Source organism: Anabrus simplex, chromosome 3 (genome assembly GCF_040414725.1).
Source record: "Anabrus simplex isolate iqAnaSimp1 chromosome 3, ASM4041472v1, whole genome shotgun sequence".
In the NCBI taxonomy this organism is placed as follows: Eukaryota; Metazoa; Arthropoda; class Insecta; order Orthoptera; family Tettigoniidae; genus Anabrus; species Anabrus simplex.
In genome coordinates, this window is record NC_090267.1 from 476,928,273 (window position 1) to 476,946,375 (window position 18,103).

The window sequence follows — 18,103 nt, forward strand, 5'->3', positions numbered from 1 at the left end:
AGTTATTTCTCTTGAAACTTGTTTAAGGTTAAATGGCATTGAAAGGTCTCTCTGTGTGCTCGCTGGCTCATTAATCTTGACGGAAGATCAAATAAAGAAGGTAGTCTCTCCCTCAAGGATGACAGACTCTCTGTTTCCGAGAATGCACGCGCTGGAATGTGTCGCGATTTAAACAGTGGGTATGTAACATAGGTAGGGAAGATATCCTGAGTTTGATATGAACTCAGTCGGACGAAAATAGAAGTAAAGGTAAATATTTGCTTCTAACTACCCAACACTCTTTGCTATAGCCATTTTTAAGAGAATAGATGAGATAAAATATCACTTGAATACGAGACTTCATCAGAGGTTGAGGATATGTTTATTGTCATATCTACTACAGCACTGGTCAAAAGATATAAAATGATACAATTTAATCTTATCCCATTTGTTTATTTCTATCTTTGAAAGTACACAGGCATTGGGCGTAATACAGGGCCTTCTTAACACGCTTATGCTTACGATACACAAGTAAGTAAAAATAAAATTCATATGTAAGTAAAAACAAAGCAAGACAAGCAATGAATAAGAAAATAGATATACAAAGAAAATAACAATCTAAAGTCATCTAGGATATATCGTACTATGAATATATAAGAATTAAAATAAAAGACATAACTAAAACTAGAAGTTTATAGAGACGTCGACAATATCTTGAAAGAGCACCGATTATGAAAAAACCGATAAAAACATCTGAATTGATAAACTAGAAACACACACTTTAATTGTTTATTAATGACGGTTTGTAAATCTGAAAATAAATCTTTTCCTGGAGCGAATATATTGTAACAACACAGCTCTAATATGTGGTGAATTGAAGTGATGGGATATTCTAAAACTTTAAGCACCGAGCTCGATAGCTGCAGTCGCTTAAGTGCGGCCAGTATCCAGTAATCGGGAGATAGTGGGTTCGAGTCCCACTGTCGGCATCCTTGAAGATGGTTTTCCGTGGTTTCCCATTTTCACACAAGGCAAATGCCGGGGCTGTACCATAATTAAGGCCACGGCCGCTACCTTCCAACTCCTGGGCCTTTCCTATCCCATCGTCGCCATAAAAACTATCTGTGTCAGTGCGACGTAAAGCAAAAAAAAAAAAAAAACTTTAAGCGTGAAAGAACGTGTTCTTGCGAGCTCTAGATTGCGGAATATGACATACATAAATCTTCATTATAGATTGTTATGTCTTTCAGCGTTCAGTCTGCAAGCGTATGTGAATTTACTGCACTCCACCACAATCCTTTATTTGTCTCTGTAGTCTCGTTTAGTTCCATACATCTTATCTTTAAATCATTAGAAACTGAGTTCAGTCATTGTCATCTTCGTCTCCCTCTACTTCTGTTACCCTTCGTGACCGAGTCCAATACCATCTTCCATTCGCCTCACATGACCCCACCACTAAAGCCGTTTTACGCGTACATTCGAGTTCATTCATAATTTAGCCTTTATCTCTTCATTCCGAATACCTTTGTGTCATTGTTCCGTCCTGCTTACACCAGCCCGCTATTTTCATATCTGTTACTTCTAACTTACGAATAAGATATCCTGAGTCCCCCGAGCTTTCGTTCCCGTGAAGCGAAGTTGATCTGAAAACAGACCTATATATAGTTTCGTCCGGGAACTGATTTCTTTCTTACAGAATACTGTTGATCGCAACTGCTGCACCTTGATTCAATCTCACTTACTATACTACCATTCCTAGGAAAATACACTTCCTAAATACTTGAAATTATATACCTGTTCCACTTTGTATCCCCAATCTGATATTCAATTCTCTTAGGTTTCTTACCTACTGGCAAAACTTTAGTCTTGGTAAGGCTAATTTTCACATCATACTGATTGCACCTATTTCCAAGTTCCTTTCAGCACAATCTGCCATTAAGACCAAATCGTCGGCAAAGTCCAAACTGTTTGCTATATTTCCGTCTAACTGAATCCCTCCCTGCCACTTTAACCTTTCAGTAGATGATCAATGTTGGAAGATTACAGCTTTGTCCAAACCCTGTCAGAATCTTGAACCAAGAACTCATTCCACCATCAATTCTCATTGTAGCCCAATTGTCAACATATTGTAAATGTGGAACATGAGAGGAGATGAAATTCAATAGTCCTACGGAATCAAATTTATTTTTAAAATATTATTTTGTTTAAAGTTTTTAAAGAAATACTATTAATAATAGTAATAATTCTCTTACGTAGCGATATGAGGTTAAATTACTACTTGAATACAGTATTGACGTATCAAACTGGAAATTTTATATATTTTATTTCTTACCCTGAAGGGGTAAAGCGGGCCACTTACAGGGTGACGCCCTCTCTCTGGCCTGGAGATGTGTGATGGTGATATGAGGTGAGGTGAAGGGTGAGAAAGGATCAGCTGTGGCCTATAATGGGAAGTGTCCCGGTATTTGCCTGAATGTTTTAATGGGAAACAACAAAAATTATTCTCCGGACTGCCAACGGTGTGGTGCAACCCACTCGCTTCTCGAGAGCCACTCACATTGCTCGGTACAAAATATTCTATTTGTTTTATAATACAGAAACCGGAAAGACACTATTATGCAATAGTCAGACCGTCATTTCTCTACGCAGCGGAGTGCCTGTCTCTATCTAAGCAGACCCCACTAAAAGCTCTCGAGTACAAGAAAAGAAGTTCCTGAAAAAGATAGTAACACCAACGATCTTATCAGATGAAAGGTGAAAATGGGTTCAAACCCCACTGTTGGCAGCCCTAAAGATGGTTTTCAGTGGTTTCCCATTTTCACAGCAGGCAAATGCTGGGGCTGCACCTTAATTAACGCCACGGTCCCTTCCTTCCCATTCCTAGCGTTTTCCTATCCCATCGTCGTCATAAGACCTACAGTATCTGTGTCGGTGCGACGTAAAGCAAAATTGTTAAATAATAATAATAATAATAATAATAATAATAATAATAATAATAATAATAATAATAATAATAATAAAAGATGTTTGGCGATGGTACAAAGCAAACTGTGAACTGTGAACTCTGCCAAGATCAAGTAATCCTCACAAATGCCATCAGAAGAAGACTGCTGGCTTTCTACGGACATCTGTATAGAATGGACTCCCACAGGCTGTCCTATAAGATCTTCAAAGTAGCCAGCAAGGGTTAAGCTATTGGATCCCTGGGGATACAACAGGTAGAGAACGATCTCACAGAACGTAATATTACTAATGCCATTATAATTAACGGAAGTAACTACCATTCAGCTATCAAAACCAGATCCTTCCTAACATCCCTTACAGAAGCAAACAATGAGACCAGAAAAATGTCTGAAGATCGCAAGATAGGAGATCAACAAGAAAATGAAGGATTACTGGGTCAACAGGAGAGCTCAAGGTACTTACCATCAAGAACACCTGAAATGGCAAACATCGACAGCAACAACAACAACAACAACAACAACAACAACAACAACAACAACACAGATAACACACAAGCACCGTGATCCTTAGGTGGCTCAAACGAACTAACTAACTAATTAACTAAGGTAAGGTAAGGGTTGTTCTGCCCGAAGGCAGGTCCGAACCTCCGCAGAGGTATTCCTGAGCCGGAGTTTACTTGCGGTAGGGTGGCCAGTTCCTTTCCGCTCCTCCATTCCCTTACCCACCACCAACAGCGCGTGGCAACCCATCCAACTCCTGACCACGCCCAATGTTGCTTAACTTCGGAGATCTCACGGGATCCGGTGTTTCAACACGGCTACGGCCGTTGGCTAACTAACTAACTAACTAACTAACTATATAAATAAATAAATAAATAAATAAATAAATAAATAAATAAATAAATAAATAAATAAATAAATAAATAAATAAATAAATAAATAAATAAATATATGTCAAAAATAAATGGCTATCTCGTTCAGGAACACTGCAATGATTCCATGTTGACAAGAATTTGCAACTCTCTGCAGACTTCTGCGTTTTACTGGTTTACTAGTTCCTACCAGAGCTGTACTTGAGCTGGTACGGGCCGATACACCGTACCGGCAAAAATAAAAACTGGCGGTTAGCGTACCAGCAAAAACGACATAGAAATGGAAATACTCTTGAAAATGGTCTTTATTAAAAAATTGAAGTTATTTGCTAGCTGTTCGAAACCTTTATGATCAGACTAACTACCAATTTGATTTTTAAAAATTGCCTTTGGTGAAACATTTGTTTGCTGTTTGCTTTTGTTGAAAACTATGGACAGACGCTTCAAGAGTTGCTATGATTTTTCGTGCCGTGTCTTTGAAACCCTAATCACGAGTGATATTCGGGGCATATCAGAAGTCACAAAAAGGATACCATTAACAAAGAGAGACTTCCAGGATAAAAGCATCTGCTGGCCGACAAACATATCGATATTCAAACTCGGAAGGCCTTTGCAAAAACCTTTGTATGGAGCGTGGTTCTATACGGTTGCGAAAGCTGGGCATTAGGAGAGCAGGAAAAGAAAGGACTAGAGGCAATTGAAATGTGAATCTGGAGAAGAAAGCAGAGGATAAGTTGGACTGAAATGAAGAGCAATACCGAAGTACTTGGAGAGCTAGGAGAGGAACGGAGTCTGGTAACTGAAAAAAGAAATCGGAAAATACAATTTAGTCCACCTGTGTGGTGTAGTGGTTAGTGTGATTAGCTGCCACCCCCGGAGGCTTGGGTTCGATTTCCGGCTCTGCCACGAAATTTGAAAAGTGGTACGGGGGCTGGAACGGGGTCCACTCAGCCTTCGGGAGGATTCAACTCCCACTTCAGCCATCCTCGAAGTGGTTTTCCGTGGTTTCCTACTTCCCCTCCAGACAAATGCTGGGATGGTACCTAACTTAAGTCCACGGCCGCTTCCTTCCCTCTTCCTTGTCTATCCCTTCCAATCTTACCATCCCCCAACAAGGCCCCTGTCCAGCATAGCAGGTGAGGCCACCTGGTCGAGGTACTGGTCATTCTCCCCAGTTGTATCCCCTACCCAATGTCTCACACTCCAGGACAATGCCCTGGAGGCGGTAGAGGTGAGATCCCTCGCTGATTCCGTGGGAAAAACCAACCCTGGAGGGTAAACAGATTAAGAAAGAAAGAAATAAAATTTATAGGTGAAATTCTGCATGAAGAGTTCCTTTGTAACATCATTGAAGGATGAATTGCAGGGAAAAGAGGAAGATGACTACCCAGAGTGTCTTATTTCAAGAACCTGCTTCAGATAATGAACTGCAAGACCTACGCTGAGTTGTAAAGACTGGCTCAAGGTGGACATCTATGACTGCGGCGACAAGACTTAGCCTTTAGAATATGATGATGATGATGGTCTTTGAATTGGCTACGTTATATTAAACTTATAGTGTGGCATCTCAAGAATCCCATTGCAGTGGGAATGAATGGAATCTTCGAAGAATGTCTGAAAACTAGTAGCATTAAAACTGTTCACAAGGAAGGAGCAGTCGATGATATAAACAACTACAGGCCAATAACTATAACTCCTGCTTTAGGTAAACTCCTTGAGAAAATTATTTTAAATCACTTTCTAGCAGTTTTTAGGAAGCATTCTCTTCTTAGAAATTTTCAACGTGGATTCAGGAAAGATTTGTCAACTGTTGCTGCTCTAGCAGCCTTTACTCATAATGTTTTAGATAATCTCGATCACAAAAATGTTGTTAGTTCAGTATTTTTAGACTTATCCAAAGCCTTTAATATTGTAGTCCACGATCTATTGCTAAAGAAACTAGAGCACTATGGTGTCCGTGGAGTCACTTTACAACTGCTATCTTCTTTACAACAGCGTCAGCTAAGCAGTGCGTTGAAATAAATGATGAATTAGATTACGAGGTAAACGAGTTAGATCTCCCTTTGAAATCATAAGTAACAGTATTTCGCCAGGCACTATTTTGGGACCTTTTCTCTATCTCTTGTATGTTAACGAAATGCCAAAACTTGTAAACACCAGCTTTGTATCCTATGCAAATGACATGTATGTTATTACTTGGGGACAAGATAGGGAATCTATGGTACAAAATATTAATGCATTCTTAAAATATATCAACAGATTTTTCACTACCAATTTCCTTGTGGCGAATCCAGGGACGAATTTAAATACTGCAACGCCTTTGGCCCAAAATTATTTTGTGCCCCTCTCCCTACTTCCTTAAACCTGATAAGACAAAATTGCAATTACTATTCGTAAGCCAAAAATAAGGGTAATCGTTTGATTTGAAAATACCTTCTATTGGTACTAGATCGTCTTCACGATTTTCACTTACAATTCCAACAGCAGACCAATGGAAACGTCCGGCTCCATGGCTAAATGGTTAGCGTGCTGGCCTTTGGTCACATGGGGTCCCTGGGTCGCTTCCCGGCGGGGTCGGGAATTTTAACCATCATTGGTTAATTTTGCTGGCACAGGGGCTGGGGGTGTGAGTTGTCTTAATCATTATTTCATTCTCATCACGACGCGCAGGTCGCTTACGGGTGTCAAATCAAAAGACCTGCATCTGGCGAGCCGAACATGTCCTCGGACACTCTCGGCACTAAAAGTCGTACGCTATATCATTACCAATGGAAACGTAAATAAATCGCAACTCATCAAAGTTTCCTGTGCCGGCATCATAATTTTTATTTTCGTCATTGTATGAGAGAAAGTTGTTTGAGTTATACTGCAGTTTGGTTCCTGTGGAAAAACAAGTCTAATTTTGGTGATTGAGGAATTCGCTTTCCTTTCTCTCCTTCTCTTCTGCGATCAATTGAGCCACTTACCATAATTGTTTTTGGCAATCCGTGTTATGTACGTAACACGAAAAAAGCTTAATAAAACCCTAAAAAATGAATAAAAATGGACTTCTCCGGAACTCTTGATATTACGGAAAATTAGCGGCCTTCTTGACTCACTCAACACTGAACCCTTGACTTACCGTTCCATCGTTGGTCGGCCACAGCTGCTACAGTAGAGCAATATTGAACTCTTAAATCTTGGGGTCGTTGCGGGAATGTTTCGGTCACGATCTTAGCCAAAAGATGGGGTTCAGAAGAGAGCCTAACTACTTGAAATGAGGAGCAAATGTGTGCTTACTAACTGTTATTAAATTCTTAATGGCACAAAAAAATTATTTATATAAATCCTTCATCAACAATTAATTATTAATTATGAAATGTTTCAACGCAGTCACATTGCATAGCGTCTATATTTTCTTTTACAATATCGAAGAATTTGCTTCGGTGAAAGTAGGAATATCATAAATTAGTGGACGGCGAAACAAAAGAAGTGAAAAGAAAACTTGAAAATATCGGGCACCTATTAATCCAAACGATAACTGAGAACTGATCCGTGGAAAATCTGACCTTCAACAAGTAGAACGCCTGATTTACAATCAATTAAGGTTATCCACCAGTCGAATACCCTTTCGGATACGGAACACCCGCCGAATGGACCCTTAATCGAACCAAATTGACTATCGGTTGCTTTGGATAGGTTGCGAAATATTATTGGAAAGCATGGTGTTCACTACAAGTTAACAGCAGCATTCACAATTGAAACAAAATTCCACAATGTATTTGTCATTTCATGACACCCTTAAGTGATAAAAATAAATCCGATGCTAAACGTGCATCACCCAAACAGCTGTTCAGAAGGAACCAACAACAACACGATCCGCGAGGATCTTACGTTACGTTGTTCTGAAGGAACAAAACTGCGAAATGCAGGAAACACTTATTCATCACGCATTTAGAGGAAATGCCAAACACTGAAGTTAATTAAAAAGTGGTAAATCACTTGAAAAATATTATTATAAAACCGACTTTCAGATTATGAATAGTTACGTTACGCTTGATAAAATTACAAGTCCACAAAGAAAAAATACACAAATTACAGAATTAAAGAATTCTTTCCTACTTAACAATGACTACCATCACAGATCCATCTACTTATTGTTTGTCCCAACACACTACCTACAAAGCTATCAATTGATCGAACTCAACTACGTATAAAAATGAAAGAACGACAAAGATCGAAAATAAAATATATTACTGGCTGACGAATCGAATCCACATTCGTAACTCAAGTCTCACACTAATACGTTGAGTGTCAATATGCACACTATCAAAGCGAAACGGACGTCAGAACGACAAACAATTAAGTCCGTAAAATAAAAATAAAATACCGAAGTTATTTGAACTCAACACGCATGGAGAATTACAGTAAAATATTCAATCACCGTTAGCTCAGTACCCAATGTTGGAAAACCCTCATTTGCCGATAGCGGTTCCATAATCTTAGGTAACACCTTCCAGCTGTCGGGGGCTGCGCGCAAGTTTGGCCTCATTATTACCGATCTAACACTCTTCCCATTTCGTATTTTACTATAGACACTACCATCACAGGTCACTTCGCAAAAACATGTAATCTAAGACTTGAGTATGTACAGCTGACATCCCAGACCTATCGTCGGGCCTACTTAACATCTGTACACCCTAACACTAACCTCTATGTACACGTACCTTCCTAATTCTATCGTTGAGCGTGAACTAGGACGTCTCATCATCAGTATACTCCTAGGATAACATGTGACGTCCTAAATCTATTGTCGGGCGGAAACTGGGTCGTATACGCTTCCCCTTGCATATCAGGCGAACTCGTAACTTCAAACAAACTCTGATATTTTTAGCTGCAAATCTGGTCGAAACGAATAACACACTACGAAACAACTCTTGTCACAGAACGAACGCAAGTCGGAAAATGTAGTAAGTCTCTATCTTGTTACAAAAACGTGAACTTGAAAATAAATATCGCGTGGCGAACAATCCCCCAACTCAAACACGAACTCAGCACGCGCAATGAAGTTTAGGAAAGACTAATATCTTCCAACACACGTCTAACATTTAGTGGATGTCGTCAAAAATAATAATCATCACCAGCGCAGAAGTCCATACTATAATTTTAGGGTAAGGCCCTCCAATCGCCTACCGTCATTTTTCAAACATACATATCCATGACTATCCAGTGAAACGAAATTGAATAAATTTACACAGTCAAACATATCGCTTTAAAACGTCCAATATCTCATTCCACAAATGTTCCGATTTATTGATAAATTACCGCCTTGTAATTTATGAACTTTACTAATTGGAAACTCGTCATTACAGTCAAACAACACCAACCGTGTATACAAAATGCTCTTTTATCCTTGAGGTCATATTATTCTAATATTCATTACTGACTTTACGTAACTAGTCACTTGAAATTTTCCAACCAAGAGTTACCTACCAAAATCGTTTTTCACTTGGGATCTTATTTGACATTTAATGTGCTTCACACAATAATTATCTCGGACCGACCTTCTCCAGGTCCCAGCTTTCAGATTGTTAGCGGAATATACTACAGCCTGCCACATAAATCTCACATTTAATATACAGCCTGTCTCAAAAATCCTTCCTCGGCAAACATAGCCTGTCTCAAATACTCTTCCTCGGCAAATATAGCCTGTCTCAAAAACTCATTCTCCTCGCCTTCTCACGGCGGTATTACGTAAAATCCAGGCTCCCTTTCGCCTTCAATATTTCTACCACTCTTATCTCCACATATATAAATTCTTCGCTCTCAACCCATTTTTCTTATATTTCAAGACCCTTTTCAAATCTCAATCCTCTTGTGAAAAACAACAACCTTTATAAAATACACCTCTTTATTTTTTTACTGTTACTACAACTTTCGTACCTCGAGAATACAACAAAACACCGTGATTTTCCATATCATCGACATACACGATGTCACAAAATTTTACTTCCCATGAATAAAACATAACTTTATCGAATTTCGCTGGAACTTTTCTAAACGCCCGCAATCCTTGTAGAACATACTTGTTAAATACACTTTTTTAACACAGGAAAGTTTTATCCCGCGGTATACATTATTATTATTATTATTATTATTATTATTATTATTATTATTATTATTATTATTATTATTATTATTAATTTCGACAAAAATTTCTGAATTCAAACGATATTCGAAATTAAGACATTCGCCACGACTACTTTATCACGATCAACTTCCTAATTTTCCTCACTTCGGATAATATCTTACAGAACATTAACACAAGGTTTAAACGTCGCATTTTATAGTTTCTTGATGTGAATTTTACAAAACTAAAAATTTTCACATGCTGACCAAAAATATAATATATTTTCCTGATCATTACAAAATATCAACCCGACACACGCAATGAAAAATTTGGTTGGGACAAACAACATTCTAACTAATACTTTGAATAAAATTTACAGTCCTGTGATCTTAGCCGTCATCCTTGGAGTTCTGGCTGTATTTAGCCAGCAAACCTCTCGTCTAGCCTACCATAGCTAGGTTATACATCTTCTTTATAAATATAACTTAAACTACACAACACTTTTCAACGCACTTTCAAACGTTTAGCAAGCGACGAACACTCTGCTCAAATGACCACATCTACTGTGTTCACAAGACTGTCCCCTGTTTCTCGCCCGACTGTGGCCGGGTGTTCCAACAGATAAGACACCAGACACAATAGCTAACTTCAAAACTCCTCTTTAACAGACACACACTGAATATCGAGAGAAGTTCAATTACTTCTAAACCTTCAAAGTTTCATTAGCGGCAGTTCAGAAAATTTCTATCATCTTCCATTCCTAACAGTAGATCCGAACCATGGCCACGAACATGTAGTAAGTTATTTGGAGATCAACTTTTTTAACACCTTTCTGTTGACGAGCGACGTGGGCTCCGCTACTTCAGAAACCAGACGGAGGGAGTTTCTTTTATACTCTATGGGATGACGCTACTCACACCATAGAGCTTGGTTATGCAATATGCTAATTCCGCATCCAATAGACCGATTTTTCTGAAATTTGTTCCATAACTTCGGACAGACTTACAATTTATTTAGGCGTTAATTTCATAATTTTCCCACACTCGCAACAGACGAAATAAATCATAAATGCCCGGGCGTTTCGCGGGTTTTCTTCATTCATTGACCTTGGCACGTGTAGGCAGTAGTCCGCGGATCTGACGCGGATTTGTCTCTAGGCTTAACTGCATTTATATTTACCCTGGGGGTTCTGTCTTCCCATAGGGTTTAAGAATAATTTAGATTCTTTATTTCCTTCATACCCGTACGCAGAAGCGAGGGGGATGTGTTTCAACAGGGTGGTGGTCTATATAACTTACTAGCTGATGTACCCATACTTCGCTACAGAATCCTACATTGTATACAGAATTCTACATTGTATACAGAATTCTAGGTTAGGTAGTGTACACGTTGTGAGCAAGATTGTATTAAATTGCAAAGCTCTTAGCGTTACCCTAGAAACGCGATGGCGATGTCACCAAACATCTTTTCTCATAGGGAATTTTCACTGTAATGGTAGACCCGCTTGCATACCATCAGTCACGATAAGGTTGGGAAGCTTTCATTTTAATGGTAGACACTCACTCTCCACCTGCCTTTTTTACATCCTCAGAAAGACTGTCTTACTGGTTTTCCCAGCTGAAATGAACAAACATTACAGTGACGTCAATAGGAATGGCGCAATTAAAAGCAATGCTTTCATATGAAATACTCGATCAAATCACAAACCACACATTTTCTCACTTTTAACGAACAGGTCTAAGCTCCCGATATTACAGTCCAAAGTTTCAGAGCTGGGATAACCAAGCCGCAGACAGCCGTGATTCCCTTCAATTGATCCGTGAACACTCTTCGTCTTTTTTCGGCGGGGAGGAGGTCGAATAGTGGAGACTCCTAGGGGAAAAATCATGCCCTTTTACTAGTCTATTTCCTAGGAGTACACGATGAGTCGGAAAATATCAATTCACTGCACTGGCGGCGGAAAAATCTATCTGACTTGGAGGCAAATTTCTCCTCCAAGCCAGAGGAGAAACCCCCTCTTCACTGCTAATTTGGAATAAAATGGATGTGGGGAGCAAGAAGCTTAAGAAACGGTTCTTTTTAGGGTTGAATTTTGAGTAATTTAGTGAATTGTGGTGCTATAATTTGGAATAGACCTAAATTGTTATTCTAGACCAGGCCATAGGACTACTACTATTAAGTGAGCCTCTGCCTTAAGTATGCACACTGCTCATTCAAAACAGCGCGTCAGAGTGGGGATCGAACAGCTGGAATACTATGATGGACCGGTGTGTTATGTACCAGCTGTATCAGAAAATGTATGAACCAGAGGAATGGCATGCTAAAGAAGAAAGTTTTCTAACTCCCCGGCTATTTTCCGCCAGTAATCAGTCAGGCTATTATACTCGGTCCGCAGCAGTAATCCCATCTATCGGAGTTGAGAGGCAGCATAAGAGATAAAGAACACCGCCACTAACAATGGTCAATGTAATGTTATGTAATGTAATGTTCATCAATGTTATGCGCTTTCGATATTGTAGGCCTTCACATTTAGTTTTCTTCCGACTCTGAAATACCACTCCTATCATAGTCGGTACGGTAAAACTGAATAAAATATACATTGTCGGAAATTGTATTCTCTGTAACATTTGTTATGCAGTACTTTTCGATAGGACCAACAACATAGGTATTTAAAAATTAAATTTTAGGCGCCTTCCTCTAAACTACAATTTAATCCAGTTTGAATAAAATTGTTTATAGCTTAGACTGTAGTATCTTATTCGCCGTCTCTATATACCGATTTTCATTGAATTCTGTTAACCCATTTTCTCGTGGCTCGGCGTTGATATGGACTTAGCAACAAAAATACAAATTCATGAATATCTGTGTTATCATAGCCGGTACGGTAAAAATGCATAAGACATAAATGGTCGGAAATTTAATTCTATATGACTTTCGTTATGTAGTATTTATCGATACGACTACTAATAATATAAATATTCGAGTATTAAATTTTAGGCCTTCCCCCAAAGTACCATTTCACTCAGCGTGAAAAAAGTGATGTATAGCCTAGATTTTATTGGCTCGTTCTCCGACATTGCATACAAATTTTCAGTGAGATAGGACCACTAATAACGTGAATATTTAAGAATAAAATTTTTAGCCTTCCCCTAAACTACCATTTCAATCAGCGTGAATATAATTATTTATAGCCTAGATTGTAGCGAATTATTCCCCGACTTTGCATACTGATTCTTATTAAATTCTCTTAAGCCGTTTTCTAGTGATGCGCGTACAGACAGACAGACAGACAGACAGACAGACAGACAGACAGACAGACAGACAGACAGACAGACAGACAGACAGACAGACAGACAGGCAGACAGACAGACAGACAGACAGACAGATAGACAGACATTACGGAAAAGTAAAAATTGCATTTCCTTGTTACTATGGACACGACCGATACAGAAATACCATTCTTTTCAAATTCTGAGCAATGTACAGACAAAACTCTTATTTTATAATTTTTTTATTATTCCCGATACCTTTCACATAAGCGGAACGACAATTCCATTATTCAGCACGCACATTTTAAAAACTCGTTTTCAAACTATTAGAACTTCTCATTTTTTCCGCCCCATAAATTTGCCACCCTGTTTCCGGGCCCATAAAGTTAGATCCTAACACAACCAATGTGGTGAACTTTGATTCTAAAATGGATTGCAATGATGACATTAGAATTCAGCTAAATTATCACATAACTTCAAACAACAAATTTTACTAAATTCTTAAGTATTGTTGTAGATAGTCATATGTCTTGGAAGAATCATGTTAACTACGTCTGTAAAAAGTTAACATCTGGAATAATTTCATTACGCAGGCTATCAAAAACTAGATACAAATCTATGATACATATGGAGTAATGTACCCTCGGTGTCCGGACATTTCGTACCACGGACATTCCTTACCACTTGATTTTTGAGGACATTTCGTACCACCTAGGTCATTGTCTACCTGCGAACGGTTTTCCCTTAATCCCCAGATATTTACGCAAGGACAATCCGTACCAATTGATGTCAAATTGGAATTCCATTTCCAAGCCAGGGGGCATAATGAGTCTGACAGACACACTTTAGAAATCAGAAGCGAAAATAATTTTCAACATTTGCTGAAGAAATCTTCTATATTAGTTTAATAATTGCCCTTTAAACTATACTTATCCCGTATGTTTACGTACATATTATCGTAAGGAAGTCGATTTTTTGAAGTATAATTCCTGAAACAAAACCATGCAATAGAAATTTACATCGTGTTCGGGCGCAATGTGCCTGGGGAGCATAAGGATTATTATTGCAAATATTTTATAAACTACTGCATTATTTCATTATCAAGTAAGTAAAATAAAAGATTATGATGAACTGGCCGATATAGACTTACAGGGCCGATTACAGAAACGGCATTTAGACGATGTTTACGGTTAAACAATGCCTAAGTATGGCTGCCGCATTGCAGAGACATTATTTATCACTTAGACACTGTCTGAAACCGATGTTCAACCGGTCATGTTTAAACACTGCCGAGAGCACTGTTTAACCTCAAATGAGAGGAGTGAATCACAATCAGCGGTTATGTACCATGAAATATGTAATTTGTATTATCATGTTGAGACGATTCCGCGAAGAAAGGTTAGTTCGACGACCTCTCTGTAGGTCGCCTGCTGCTAAATCGCAGCAATTCGTTTGACATGCACGGGGAGATAGATCTTAAAATAAGGTTTCGCTTTTCAAGGGACTTGTTTCTTGAGACTGACAAAGTGACAGTCCGGTAACTGTCAACTTGAACACAATTCTTGGCAACCGATATATTTTATTATATTGGTTTTTAACATAAGTCTATGTGTCTTTTATGCCGTAGGCGTTAGTCATCTTGTTTTGTCTCCAATCCATAGATAACACTACTAAGAGAGACACTCGATATATTTATTTACTGTATTTGCATTTGCCCTAAGTGCCAACCATTTTGTTTTATTTGCCATCAATGCCATGGAAACCATGACAAAGACGGGCACTCTGCATCCTCTCACCAGCGTTGCCTAGGAATTGGAGTCTGCACTTGTTGGCGCCATTACAATGGACGTGAACATCTTCGGTCACAATGGGACAATTACCCATTAGGTTGGGCAGCTTCTTGCCTATGTGGAAAGTAAAGGGATACTACCACATTATATTTCCCAGGAAACACATGGTATAGCTCGTTGTGTAAATATTTCAAGAAGTAAAACACCTAAATCGGATCTACGAGAGGGGATAACAATGGGACAAACGAAAGATAAATTGAACGAAGATGAGAAAGGAAGGTCAAACCAGGTTAGGAGGAAGGAAGAGACGATAAGGATTGGAACATGGAATGTTTTAACACTGCTACAAGGTGGCAAGCTGGAAAATGCGAAACAGGAGATGAAGAAAAATCGACTGGACGCCTTAGGAATGTGTGAAGTAAAATGGAGAAGCTGTGATGAGGTGGAAAGTGGAGACTACAGGTTGTTTTATTCAGGAAATGAAACTGGTGGTAGTAATGGGGGTGGCAATTATGATAGGAAATCGGCTGAAGAACAAAATATTAAAGGTGGACTATATAGATGATAGATTGATGATGATTAGATTAAAGGGTGACAAGAAGGATGTAGTTCTAATACAAGTTTACATGCCAACAAGCCAACACAAGGATGAGGAAGTAGAAGAGTACTATGAAAAGATTGAAGAACTAATGGTAAAGGAGAAGAGAAGTGCCTGCATTATTGTAATGGGGGATTGTAATGCAGTGGTTGGTGAAGGAAGAAAAGAAGAAGTAGTTGGAAAATTCGGACTTGGTACCAGGAACAACAGGGGTGAAATGTTGGTTAGTTTCTGCAAAGAAAACTCACTTGTGATTGGGAACACCTTGTTCGAACATCACAAGAGACGGCGTTACACGTGGACATCCAGGTTGAATTGTGAGAGGTATCAAATTGATTATATCATGATACAGAACAGGTATAGAAACTGTCTAAAGAATGCAAAAGCATACCCCGGAGCAGATATAGATTCAGACCACAACTTGGTGGTGGGAGATTTGCAAGTGCGGTTGAAAAAAGTGAGAAAGGGTAAACCAAGAGAATATTTTGACCTAGAAATTCTAAAGGAAAGTGGTAAAGATAAGGAGCTGGAAGATATATTTATGTCAAAATGGAATAGAGGTTCTATTGAAGAAAGTGCAAATGAGACATGGAAGAGGATGAGACAAAACCTCACGGATTCTGCAGAAGAAGTAGTTGGGAAGAGGACATTTGCAAGAATAAGGAAAGAATGGGTCACAAATACAATGCTGAGCAAGATGGAGGAAAGAAGGAAATGGAAGAATGTAGGATCTGAGGAAGGGAAAAGAATGTACAGAAAACTGAACAACGAATTAAGGAGAGAAACAGATCAAGCAAGGAAGACATGGATGAAAGAGAGATGTGAGGAAATAGAGAAACTAAAAAAGGAAGGGAAATATGAAATGATGTATAAATTAGCTTCAGACCTGGTATTTGAAGGGAGGAAAAGCAGGACCAGTATGGAAATAGAAAGAAATGATGGCACATTGGTGTATAAACCTGAAGAAGTAAGGGAAAGGTGGAAAGAGTATGTCGAGTGCCTATATGAGTATGATCAAAGAACAAATGATATAGAAATAGAAGATGAGACAAGAGTAATAGAAGATGAAAAAGGATACAGCATTCTGGAAGGGGAGGTAGGAAAAGCTCTGAAAGAAATGAAGAATCGCAAAGCAAGTGGAATTGAGCTTTTTAAGAGTCTTAGAAATAAAGGAGTGAAAGATCTAACATTTCTCTCTAATAAGATTATGAAAGCGGTGAATGGCCAGATGATTTTCTTTCAGTAGTAATGGTACCGATTGAAAATAAAAAGAATTCAAAGAAATGTGAAGATTTTAGAACCATCAGTCTGATCACAGATGCAGCCAAAGTATTACTGAGAGTGCTGAACAGAAGACTTCATGGAAGGCTAGACAACTGTATCTCTGAGGAACTGTATGGCTTCATGAGAGGTAAAGGAACAAGGGATGCAATTGGACTATTAAGAACATTAGAGAGAGATACATTGAAAGAGGAAGAGAAATATATGCTGTGTTCATTGACCTGGAAAAAGCTTTTGACAGAGTACAGTACAGTGCAGATAGGAAATGAGATGACAGAGGAAACTACAATTAGAAGGGGAGTAAGACAAGGCTGCTGTCTCTCCCCCATACTTTCTAACATTTATTTGGAAGAGATTATCCAGAAATTCATGAATGAAAAAAGAGGAGTGAAAGTTGGTGGTAGGAGAATAGAATGTATTAGATTTGCTGATGACATGGTCATAATGGCAGAGAGTGAACGAACTATGATGGCGATGCTAACAGATCTAAATGCTGTCTGTGAAGAATTTGGAATGAGAATTAATAAGAAAAAGACAAAATGTATGGTGATAAGCACAAGAAAAGTGAAGACAACTATAAAGTTAGGGCAGGAAATAATAGAACAGGTGGATGCTTTCAAATACTTGCGAAGTGTAATAACAGAGGACATGAGGTGCAGTCGAGAGGTGAAAACTCGTACTGCGACTGCGAAGGAAGCATTTAATAAGAAGAGCAGACTTTTTTGTGGGGGCATGGATAGAGACTTGAGGAAGCGATTCGTGAAGTGCTTTGTATGGAGCTGAGACTTGGACATTGAGAAAAGAAGACGAAAAAAGACTGGAAGCATTTGAGATGTGGATTTGGAGGAGAATGGAAAGTATACAATGGATAGAAAAAGTAAAGAATAAAGAAGTCTTGAGAAGAGTTGGGGAAGAGAGAAATACATTAAAAGTAATCAAGAAGAGAAAGCACAATTGGATTGGTCATTGGATGAGGAGAGATTGCTTGCTTATAGATGCTATAGAAGGAACGGTAAATGGAAAAGGACAAAGAGGACGGAGAAGATATCAGATGCTGGACAGTATCAGGATAGAATACAAGTATGAGGAAACAAAGAGGGTGGCAAGAGACAGGATTGCGTGGAGAGCTGCCATGTGAAGACCTGTCGAATGGCAGAACACTGACGATGATGAGATGGGGTAATTTCCATGGAATTATTGGTCACTTCGACTACATACATATCAGAATCATGTGTCCCGATC